Here is an 11,404-nt window from a genome sequence, read left to right as displayed (position 1 = left end):
GTGCGGAGTGGAGACCCAAAGCCCATCTGTAGGCAACTGGACATCCCCTTACAGAAGGGTCGCTGGGAGGAGACGAGTCAGTCAGGGTGCAGTGTAGCAATGATGAAACATGCAGCTTTCCTCTAGTTCTTTAATGCTTCCTCCTACACCCACCCCCCCCTCCGCACTATCATGATCCCACTTCTACCTTACAAATCTGGCTAGATCAGAGGATGTACACTGGTACAGATCAGAGCTGGAAACATAGGGAATCCAGGACTGATAAACCCCTCAGGACTGATAATGAGAGTAAAGATACCAGCACGGTGAGGGGAAGATTGGGGAGAAAGGGGAGCTGATCACAATGATCTACATATATCTCCCTCCCAGGGGAAGGGACAACAGAAAAGTAGGTGAAGGGAGACATTGGACAGTGTAAGACATGAAAAAATAATAATAATTTATAAATTATCAAGAGTTTGTGAGGGAGGGAGAAAGGTGGGGGGGAATGAGGAGTTGATACCAAGGGCTCAAGTAAAAAGAAAATGTTTGAGAATGATGATGGCAACAAATGTACAAACGTGCTTGACATCATGGATGGATGTGTGGATTGTGATAAGAGGTGTACGAGCCCCTAATAAAATGATTTTTTTTTAAAAAGAAAAAGACGCCGAGGTCCTGAATTTCTTTTTCAAATGAATTAATTCAGACAACATAGAACAGAGATAGAAATATCTCCCACTCTTTGGGTCATTCATAATCAAGCAAATGGGTTGCAATGAGTACAAGGAAGAAGAAAATGTTCTAAAATCGATTGTGGTAAAGATTGTACAACTCATCTTGATATGACTGAACTATTGAATTGTATGATATTTGGATGAAATGCCAATAAAACTGTTTTTCAAAAACAAAAGTGTGTACCCTCGGGGCTGGGAGATTTATTTATCTCTATGAGGAAATATTACTCCTGCCTTTATTATCCATGGTTGCATAGTGGTTACATGTTGGGCTGCTTGCTAACCACAAGGTTATCAGTTCAAAACCCCCAGTTGCTCCATGTGAGAAAGATGAGGCTTTCTACTCCAGTAAAGAATTAGTCTCAGAATCCCACAGGGGGCATTTCTGGCCTCTCCTATGGGGTCGCTATGAGACAAAAATGACTTGTTGTCATTGAGTGAGTCAGATTTGATCAGCCAGTTACTAACAACCCTAGTTATTCTGACAGCCAATGCTCATTGTGCTATTTCGCACAGATAATGTGAAAGTGTTCAGCTAGTGCTTTGCTAAATTGCACACGCCATTTATCGAAGGCACTTGTCTGACCCATCATTCTAGGAACCCTATGAAAGAAGATAATGAAACTAATCTGGCAGGTTTTCTTCCCAGTGCAATCTTACTAGAGCCACAGAACATAAACCATCCTTTTAAATAGCCCTTTACTCACTTGTCATTAGTTTCTCTCTTGAAACTCACAGTCATATTTGCCTCTCCTAGGCTTCAAATTGATGAAAGTTAAAATATTCCCAGGAGTGATTCAGAGGTCTCGTTTCCAAGTTCTCCAGGTACTCTGAGTGGTATATTTGTCCAGACCAGGAACTTACACCTGGTTGAAAAAATGAGATCCTCTTTCAACAATCACTTTACCCATCCTGGGCTTTTAATGCCCTTGCCAATGTTTGGTCTAGACCAAGGGTCCCCAAACTTTTGAAAGTGAAGAGCCAATGCTGCTGCTCACCACAATTTAAAGATTAGTTGAGAGCCCAAAATATATTTTTGAAAACCAATGAAATCACCATTATTTGAATAATATCCTTTTGAAATGCTCAATTTTAAGTCAGAGCTACATGTACAGGCCGAAAGAGCCAAGCCACCGTTTGCGGACCCCTGGTCTAGACTCTTGCTAGTCAAAGTGTGGTTCAAGGACTAGCAGCCTGGGCCTCAGCCTCAGCAGCACCTGGGGGCCTGTTATGAACACAATGTGTTGGACTCCACTCAAATCTACTGATTTAGAATGTCCATTTAACAAAAGCCCTGATGCAAAGGCATGTTACAGTTGGGAAACCTAGAGTTGCAGGATGAAAATTTCTCCCTACCACAAGATACAGACCCAAAGTGGGAGCTGAAGAGTTCTGCTCTATCTTCATCATCCATTGGTATCTCACGGTCAATTTCCTCTCTCCTTGATGGTGTTGCTCCTAACATAACTTTTGTAGGCCTCTTCATGTTGCTCTTAGCATTTCTTGAAGACTTCGGGTGTCTAGCATGCTACACACGGTTTATGGCAGCTTCCTGCAATTATCATTGACTCTTGGGGCTCCTTTCCAAGTTTAATCTGATAAGAAGTGAAGGGGAAGGACCTTTCTTGGTCAAGAATAAACAAGGCACAGCAATTCTCTGCTCAGAGAGTTCAAGTAACAGACTGCCAAGACGGAGTTGCCATTTCTCCCTCTCAGCACAGACCCTCAAACAAGCTTACATTAGCAAGAGGGTGCATACTACTGACCCCTGGAGAGTGTTGCTACTTATTGCAGAAAAGTAGGCTATTTTACCTTTGGCTCTCCGTAATTTCTATATGTTTATTAGGTACAGCTCTGTATAATCATAAGACCACGCACCACTTTAAAGTGCCCCACCATGAAACATGAAACTACTGATGGCTGTCATCATTCTCCATAAGTTGTACACGTGTAAAAGTTGAATTGGCAAAATTTGTGTGACAGGTACTGGCAATAATGAGGGGGCGGTGAAAGGAGTGATTGCTGCCATTGCTTATGCACCACCCAACTCCTGGGATTTGGTTCCTTGGTTTGGAGGTTTAAGGTTATGCTTTCATGGAATGTTTCAGTGACTTGGCCTAATAATATGTTTAGTGGTTTTGTTCTACTCTTAGTTCTTTGTATCGTGCCTGTGTTAGACAGGGTTCTCTGGAGAAACAAAACCAGAATGCTAATAATTACATACATATACATATATATATAAAACCTAAGACGTAAACAGTTCATTAAATTATAAAGCAGTACAAATGGCTCAGTACAACTCACTCCCATGAGACAGTTGTGAAACGCTGGCAGTCCTTCAAGTCTTGAGGGCTGCCGGGTAGTCCTCCGTAGAGTAATGCAGACTATCTGGGCACAGGCAGCAAACAGCAAGGTGGGTCACCAAAAGTCAGCCAGATGACAGGGTCCGACAGTCCCCAGCTCAAGAGATGTAAATTCCAATGGTGTGGAGAAGCAGGTCCTGAAGGAAGCTCAAATTACAGTGACACAGTCCACGGGTTAGGTGTTCCACAGGTAGTGTAGCTTGCAAACTGAGGCACAGAACAAGCAAGTCTGATGATCAAAGAGCAAGAGACAAGACAGGTGAGGCTCGCCGAGCCATTTATCTCTCGGCCCTTCAATTAATTCCACATGTGTTTATCAGCCAGGTTGGCACAATAAACTAACTACCTTAGTGCCTGAGGTTTTTAAAAAAATCTTGCAAGTGGTCATCCAAGGCATGACAATTGGTCTCTATTTACCTGGAGTAACAGAGGAGAATCAGAAATAGAAGAAAGAAATGGAATGTGAAGTTAAGTGTCCGCATGCACAACTGCGTCTTTTGTTATGAGACTAGTTTTGTGGTGTTCAGCTACCATTACTGAACATTTTGATCAAAAGGAGAAAAACATAGAACAGTGTTTCACATTTTCATGGGCTCTAAAGTTTTTGAAGCCATTGAGGCTGGATGAACCCCTAAAATTATTACCCTGAAATAATTTTTAACCCGTAAGCAGAACTATCCCCAGAAGTCTTATTAAAATCAAATAATAGTTTAGCTTAATCATAAAGGACTGCTTTGAGCATGATGTTCTTTAATTATCTATCTGTATGGAATCAAATAGACAACCACAGCTGGGAAGATTAGATAGGAACCTTGGGTGGCAGTGAGTTTATGTTAACAAGGGAGGGTCAGCTCAGAAAGGGAGAGTGACAGTGGTTGCACAACTCAAAGAATGCAAATAATGTCACTTAACTGCTCATGTAGAAATGGTTGACTACGTGTATGTTTTGCAGTACACATGCTCAACAACAAAAAAAAGTAGAATAAATTATTTCAGAAACTAAAGTTTCCCACACCATACACTTTATTTATAGGATTCCCACAGTTTTTTCCTATACTGTTCCACCATCTACTACTCCATACCCACTACCTGCAAAGCTACTTGTAGAAACAGGAAAGTTTAGTATCCATCAGGAAATGCTAATGTCCATGCTACCAATTTTAGCATCCCCATATGTTACCATTACGTCACCAGGACTCCATATCAATTTATTAGAGTTCTTTTGAGCTTTTGACAGCAGTTCTAACCACCAAATTTTCTCTTACAAACCAAATGACCCCACAAAGAAATATTGATATATGTTTGAAGGTCAGAGGAGGAAGAGAGATTATTCCGTCAAGCAAAATAGCAAGTTATACAGCATTTGGATAATTTCTAAACTTAGAGAATTTCTAAATTCAAAGAATTTCCCAGGTAGCTCTCTACTATTGATTTCTAATTTAATTCCTTTATAGTGTCAGTGAAGAAACCCTGGCACACAGTCAAAGGGCTGCCGGCCAAAAGGTCTGCAACTGAACCCCACTAGCTGCTCCCTGGGAGAAAACTGGGGTGGCCTGCTACCTTAAGGCTTTGGAAATCCTATGAGACAGTTCAACTTTGTCCTACAGGATTTCTGAGAGTCAAAGTTGACTTCATGTAGTGGGTTTGTGTTTTGATGATTTGGGTTTGTTTTTTTTAGCTTTTATTATGGCCAGTGGCATCCTCTATATTATCACAATATTTTAAATGTAATGACCTTTCCTTGATGACCCAGCATATGGTCTATAATTATGAATGTTCCTCATGCACTTGAGTAGAATATTAGGTGGCATGTCAATTAGGACAAGCTGGTTGATCACTTTTTCAGTTACACAGTTCCTGGCAGACGAGCGTTAAAGCCTCCCAATAGAATTATGGGTTTATCTATTTCTCCTTTTCGTTCTGTCTGGTCTTGAGTCACATATTTTGTAGCTCTGTTGTGTGCAAGGATCCCTGGTGGCACGATGGGCTATGGTTCTACTCTGCAGGAGAAAGATGAGGTTGTCTGCTCCTGTAACGATGTCTAGTTTCAGAAAGCTTACGGAATAGTTCTACTCTGTCCTGTAGCATCAGAATTGACTCAGTGGCAGGGTGCTTAGCTTTGGCTTTGGGTTATTAAGTGGAAACATGTTTAGTATTGTGGTATTACCTTACAAGTTAATCCCTTTATTATAATGAAATGTCCCTCTGTATTCCTGGTCATACTTTTTGTCTTGAAGCCTACTTTGTCTGATGTTAATATAGCCAATTTCTAATGAGTAAAATGAAACCTTGTCCAGTCCTGTGCCATCCTCACACTTGTCATTATGTTTGAGATCATGCTTGCAGACCCCGTGTCACTTCTATTGCCCAGGGTCTGCTTCCTTCTCACTCCTCCTCTTCTTTGCCAAGCAGAACATCCTTCTCCAGGGACTGGTCTCTCCTGCAAATATGTGCAAAGTACATGAGATGACGTCTCCCAATCCTCCCTTCTAAGACTCATGCTGTCTATACTTCCTCCGGGACAAATTTCTTTCTTCTTCTGGCAGCCCATAGTACTTTCAATATGCTTTACCAACACTTGGTTCAAATGTATCAATTGTTCCCCAGTCTTCCTCATTATCCCGCTTTCACATGCATATGCACTTACCCACACACCGTCATCCAGTTGTTTCTGACTCACAGCCACCCTATCGGGCAGGGTAGAACGATCTGCCCTTGCGAGTTTCCAGGACTGCAACTCTGTTTTAAGGTAGAAAGCCCCATCTGTCTTCCATTGAGCAGCTGGTAGTTTAAAAATGCTGACTGTAAGATCCAGCCTCACATCCGGACAGGTCCTAAGGGATGACTGTGTAATTGAAGGGTAGACATTAAGAGACAGACAAAAGTTTTGGGGTGCTCACCTCTGCCATGGCTTCAGAAGCCAGGTCCGAACAAAGACAGAGATTGTATTCATAACACCGGTTTATATACTCTCAGGGCATGCAAGCCCCTCTAATTACAGGTAACTACATACATAGCAAAGTGGGCTGTTACCCTAACCCTAAAGGTCCCCGAGTTCATTGGGGGAGTGACCTAACATTAGTGCTGGGGCAGGTAAGGGGGAGTGACTCTCCCCTGAGCTGGCAGAGCATTTGCAACATGTCTGCTCTTATAGATAATGCTTCCGGCCAGATAGCGACCAGCCTTGCGCTTGTAAGAAGTAACTTTAAGGCAGCACTATTAGGGGAGGATATTGTTGGGATTAATCTTGGTTATGATGTGATTGAGACTCATATCTGACCCATAAGTGTGAAGACCTCCCTCCGCCCAGAATCCTGGCCTGCCAGGCTTCTTAAAATATGAGACTAAAGAATTCATCCACATACACTCGCTTCCCAGTCCTCTGTTTCCCACAGCTGACCTGGCAATTAGCAGCCCAATGAGTAACCACGACACCTCATATGAGAGGGGCTATTGAAAATACTAAGGCTTGAGTCAGTGGTGCCTTAGTCCTCAAAGTATCATCTTTGCTCTTCAATACATGTAAGATGTCGTCAGCAGCTATTTTTGTAGTACCTTTTTTGTCCATAAAAAATTTAATGCTTGATGAGCCAGTCAGGATGCGATGTAACAACGATGAGAAATACAACTTTCCTCTAGCTCCTAAATGTTTCCTCCCCGCTCCCACCACCATGACTCGAATTCGACCTTGCAAGTCTGGCTAGACCAGAGGATGTACACTGGTACAGATAGGAACTGGAAATCCAGGGAATCCAGGGCGGATGAGCCCTGCAGGACCAGTGGTGTGGGTGGCGAGATGGGGAGGGTAGAGGGAGAGTGGGTAGGAAGGAGGGAACCGATTACAGGGAACTATATGTGACCTCCTCCCTGGGGGACAGACAACCGAAAAGTGGGTGAGGAGAGACGTCGGACAGGGCAAGGTATGACAAAATACCAATTTATAAACTATCAAGGGCTCATGAGGGAGGGGGGAGTGGGGAGGGAGGGGAAAAATGAGGACCTAATGTTAGGGGCTTAAGTGGAGAGAAAATGTTTTGAGAATGATGTACAAATGCGCTTTGCACAATTGATGTGTGTATGGATTGCGATAACAGTTGTATGAGCCCCTAATAAAATGTTTAAAAAAAAAAAAAAGAAACAGAACAGGAAGGACAGTGAAGACGCGGGACCAGTGATGTGACCTTGAAAGGCTTGGAATGAATGAGATGAAAATAAAATGTGCATGAATGGAAAAAAAAAAGAAAAATTTAATGCTTAGCACAATGTTTGGCACGTCAAAAATAGGTACATTTGATAACTATTAATGAATTTGAAATAGGCTATCCATCAGATCACACATGTACACATATTTGAAATGTTTGTAAAAAGCATTTCAGTTTTATTGCCATATAATTCACCTATCATAATTCAAGAATTCAATCATATTAAAAAGAATTGTTCTTTTGTGCCTGTGGACACCACAGAAGAAGCATTGTTAGGGCTCCCCTCACCCCGCTGCTGTCCTGTCTAAGTCCGAGTTTCCTGAAGGGCCCGAACAGCCGGGGAAACTCGTCATCGGAGGGTTGAACTTTGAAACCACAGATGAGAGTCTGCGGAGCCATTGTGAGCAATGGGGGACCCTCATGGATTGTGTGGTCAGGAGAGATCCAAACACCAAGTGCGCCAGAGACTCTGGGTTTGTCACTCACTCTGCTGTGGGGGAGGGTGATGCAACCATGACTGCAAGGTGGGTGGAAGAGTTGTTGAACCAAAGAGAGCTGTCTCCGGAGAAGACGCTCAAAGACCAGGTGCCCGTGTAACTGTGAAAAAGATCTTTGTCGGTGCCATCAAGGAAGACACTGATGAGCACCACCTCTGAGATTATTTTGAGCAATAGGGGAAATCGAAGTAACTGAAATCATGACTGATGGAGGCAGTGGCAAGAAGAGGGGCTTTGCTTTTGTGACTTTTGATGACCATGACTCCGTAGATAAGATTGTCATTCAGAAATCCCATTCTGTGAATGGCCACAACTGTGAAGTAAGGAGAGCCCTGTCGAAGCCAGAGATCGCCAGTGCCTCTTCCAGTCAAATTTCCAATTCTGGCAACTTTGGTGGTGGCTGCAGAGATGGTTTTGGTTGGGATGACAACTTTGTTCGGGGTGGAAACCTCAGTGGACGTGGTGGCTTTGGTGGCAGCCATGGCAGTGGTGGGTATGGAGGCAGTGGAGATGGTTATAATGGCTTTGATAATGATGAATATCATTTTGGAGGTGGAGGGAGTTACAGTGATTTTGGCAATTACATCAATCCATCGTCATATTTTGGACCAATGAAGGGAGGAAACTTTGGAGGCAAAAGCTCTGGTCCTTATGATGGTGGAACTCAATACTTTGCCAAACCACAAAACCAAAGCAGCTGTGGTGGTTCAAGCAGCACCACACCCTCTGGTAGTGGCAGAAAATTTTAATGACTACAAAGTTAGCAGGAAAAAAGAGCCAGCGAAGGGACGGACACCCTGCGGGTTACAACAGATTTGTGAACTCAGCCAAGCAAGCACAGTGGTGGCAGGGTCTACCTGCTACAAAGAAGCCATGTTTTAGACAATACTCATGTGTATGGGCCAAAGAACTTGAGGACTGTATCGTTGGCTAATTGCATAACAAGTTATTTTAGTTTCTGTTCTGTGGAAAGTGTAGTGGGTTTTTTTTGTTTTTGCTTTGTCTTTTTTGTGGCCATGCTGTTGATCACTAAATTAAGTCTTATCATGATGTTGAATAAATGTCTTTTAAAAAAAGTTGTGCGGTCAGCACGACAATCAATTTTAGGACATTTTCTTCTTTCTCATACTCATAATGCCATCCCCCCTCCTTTGGATTTGGATTTTATTATTTGTAATCCTTGGCTCACACAGGCTGATGTGCTTCTTCTGTGTGAATTTAGCTGATGTCTCACTTAGATGACTGCTTGTCATCTTTTAAGACAAGCCTTAAAAACCCTCACTATCCTTTCTGATAGCTGTTGTTTACTGCTTTATGTGTTATTTGGTTTCTTGACTGGTACTTCAATAGGCATCAATTTCAGAGCAAGTAAACTGAAGTACTTGACAAGTTCGATCATACTGGATATGGATTACATTTCAGTAATCCATACTGAAAGCTGTTGTCCTTAAATTTTCACCAGTAAGTGCTTAAATTTCTCTTCATTTCAGCAAGCACAGCTGTTTCAACTGCATATCACAGGTTGTTAATTAGCCTTCTCCAATACTGATTTTGCATTCTTCTTCATACAGTCCAATTTCTTAAGATTATTTGCTCAACATATAGATTGGATAATTATGGTGAAATAATATAATCTATACAATTTTCCTGATTTTAAAGCATCCAATATCCCCCTTGTTCTGCTCAAATGATGGTCTCCTGGTCTATATACAGGCTATATATGAGTACCATTAAGTATTCTTGAATTCTCATTATTCTCAGCATTATTCATAGTTATGATCCACTCAGTCAATTGTGTTTGCGTAATCAATGAAACATAAGTAAATATCTTTTTGGTATTCTCTGCTTTCAAACAAGATCCATCTGACCTGAAAAATGATATCCCTCATTCCATGTGTTCTTCTGAATCTGGCTTGAGTTTCTGGAAGTTCAACTGTACTGAAGTATTCTGATTGGAGAGAAGCAAAGGAAAGTCACCAAAAAACTGTGGAAATAGTGGCCACTTGATCTCAGGTGAGACCCCTGGCTTAGTGAATGTCCAATGAAAGGTGTGTTAGACAGTGTTCTCCAGAGAGATAAAACCAAATTGCTGATAATTTAATATATTCAGTTATAAATATAATTGGATATATAACACAGGAAATGAACTGTTAAATTATATACAGATAAATATATAATACAAGAAACGAAAGGTTAAATTATAAAGCAGTACAAATGGCTCAGTGCAACTCACTCCTGTGAGAGAGAGTTGTGAGACAGTAGCAGTCCTTCAAATCTAGTCTGCTGCCAGGTCTTCCTCTATATATAGAGAGAGATAGGCTATCTCAGCACAACAGCCAATCACAAGGCAGGTCACCTCCTCCCTGGGGGACGTACAACCGAAAAGAGGGTGAAGGGAAACGTCGGACAGGGCAAGATATGACAAAATAAAAATTTATAAATTATCAAGGGCTCATGAGGGACTGGGGAGCGGGGAGGGAGGGGAAAAATGAGGACCTAATGCTGGGGGCTTAAGTGGAGAGAAAATGTTTTGAGAAATGATGTACAAATGCGCTTTACACAATTGATGTGTGTATGGATTGGGATAACAGTTGTATGAGCCCCTAACAAAATGATTTAAAAACAAAAAAACAAACAAACAAGGCAGGTCACCAACTGTCAGCCAGGTCACCAACTGCCAGTCCCCAGCTCCAGAGATGTCTTAAAGGGACCTCAACTTACAGCGACACAGTTCACAGGCTAGGCGTCCCACAGGTAGTGTAGCCTGTAAATTGAGGCACAGAACAAGCAAGGCAGCCACACACTGGTCCAATGATCAAAGAGCAAGAGACAAGAAAGGCGAGGCTCACCTAGCCATTTATCTCTCCACCCTTCAGTTAATCCCATTTGTGTTTATTGGCCAGGCTGGCACAATAAACTATCTCAAAAGGGGACCCAGAACCGTCATATATTTAGTACCCAAATACTCCCTTTGCATTAATGTGACAGGTATTAATCTGATAGGCAAGGATCTGTACTTGTAAAAAACTATACAACAAATTTCCCCTAGCACCATCCCCCATGCTCAGTGTAAACAGAGCACAATCAATTAAGAAACCAATCTGTACAAAGCAACAACTCACAGATTGCAGCTCACAGTTGGACTATAATCACATAAACTCATAACAACAGTATCTTAAATTATATGTCATTGAATAAGTTTTTAATGTTATCAGTGCAATCACCTTATACCCCATGGGAATGATAGACAATGTTTCTCTTTTTTTGTTTCTTTGGTTTTACATAGTTCTGCCTTTTGTCTGTTTGGTTTTTTTTTTATTGTTGTTGATGTTTGTGTTAGTCTGGATAGACGAGAAACAAACTCGTAGCCATTCACGTGTGTATAAGAAAGAGCTTTATATGTAAGAGCAATTGAACATTGAGAAAGCATCCCAGCCCAGTCCAGATCATCCATTAGTCTACTATTAGCCCATATGTCTGATACCAATCTATAAAGTCCTCTTCAGATGCACAAAACACATGCAATGACATCAAATGCAGGAAGATCACAGGAGAGTGGGTGGGAAGTCTTGTGGATCCAATGGTGGTACAAGCATTTCAGCCCTGGCAGGGGTCTCCAGGTGGCT

General features: G+C 41.9%; 1 pseudogene; it reads left to right on the top strand.

Annotated features, from left to right (window-relative positions):
• The first annotated feature begins 6,217 nt into the window (after window positions 1-6,217).
• On the top strand, window positions 6,218-8,527 carry LOC101640293 (annotated as a pseudogene).
• Window positions 8,528-11,404: the final 2,877 nt, after the last annotated feature.

Source organism: Echinops telfairi, unplaced genomic scaffold (assembly GCF_000313985.2).
Source record: "Echinops telfairi isolate 266 unplaced genomic scaffold, ASM31398v2 ScPeMD7_7427;HRSCAF=8465, whole genome shotgun sequence".
NCBI lineage: Eukaryota > Metazoa > Chordata > Mammalia > Afrosoricida > Tenrecidae > Echinops > Echinops telfairi.
The sequence above is the reverse complement of the archived record's forward strand: the minus strand, read 5'-3'. Positions and strand labels throughout refer to the sequence as shown.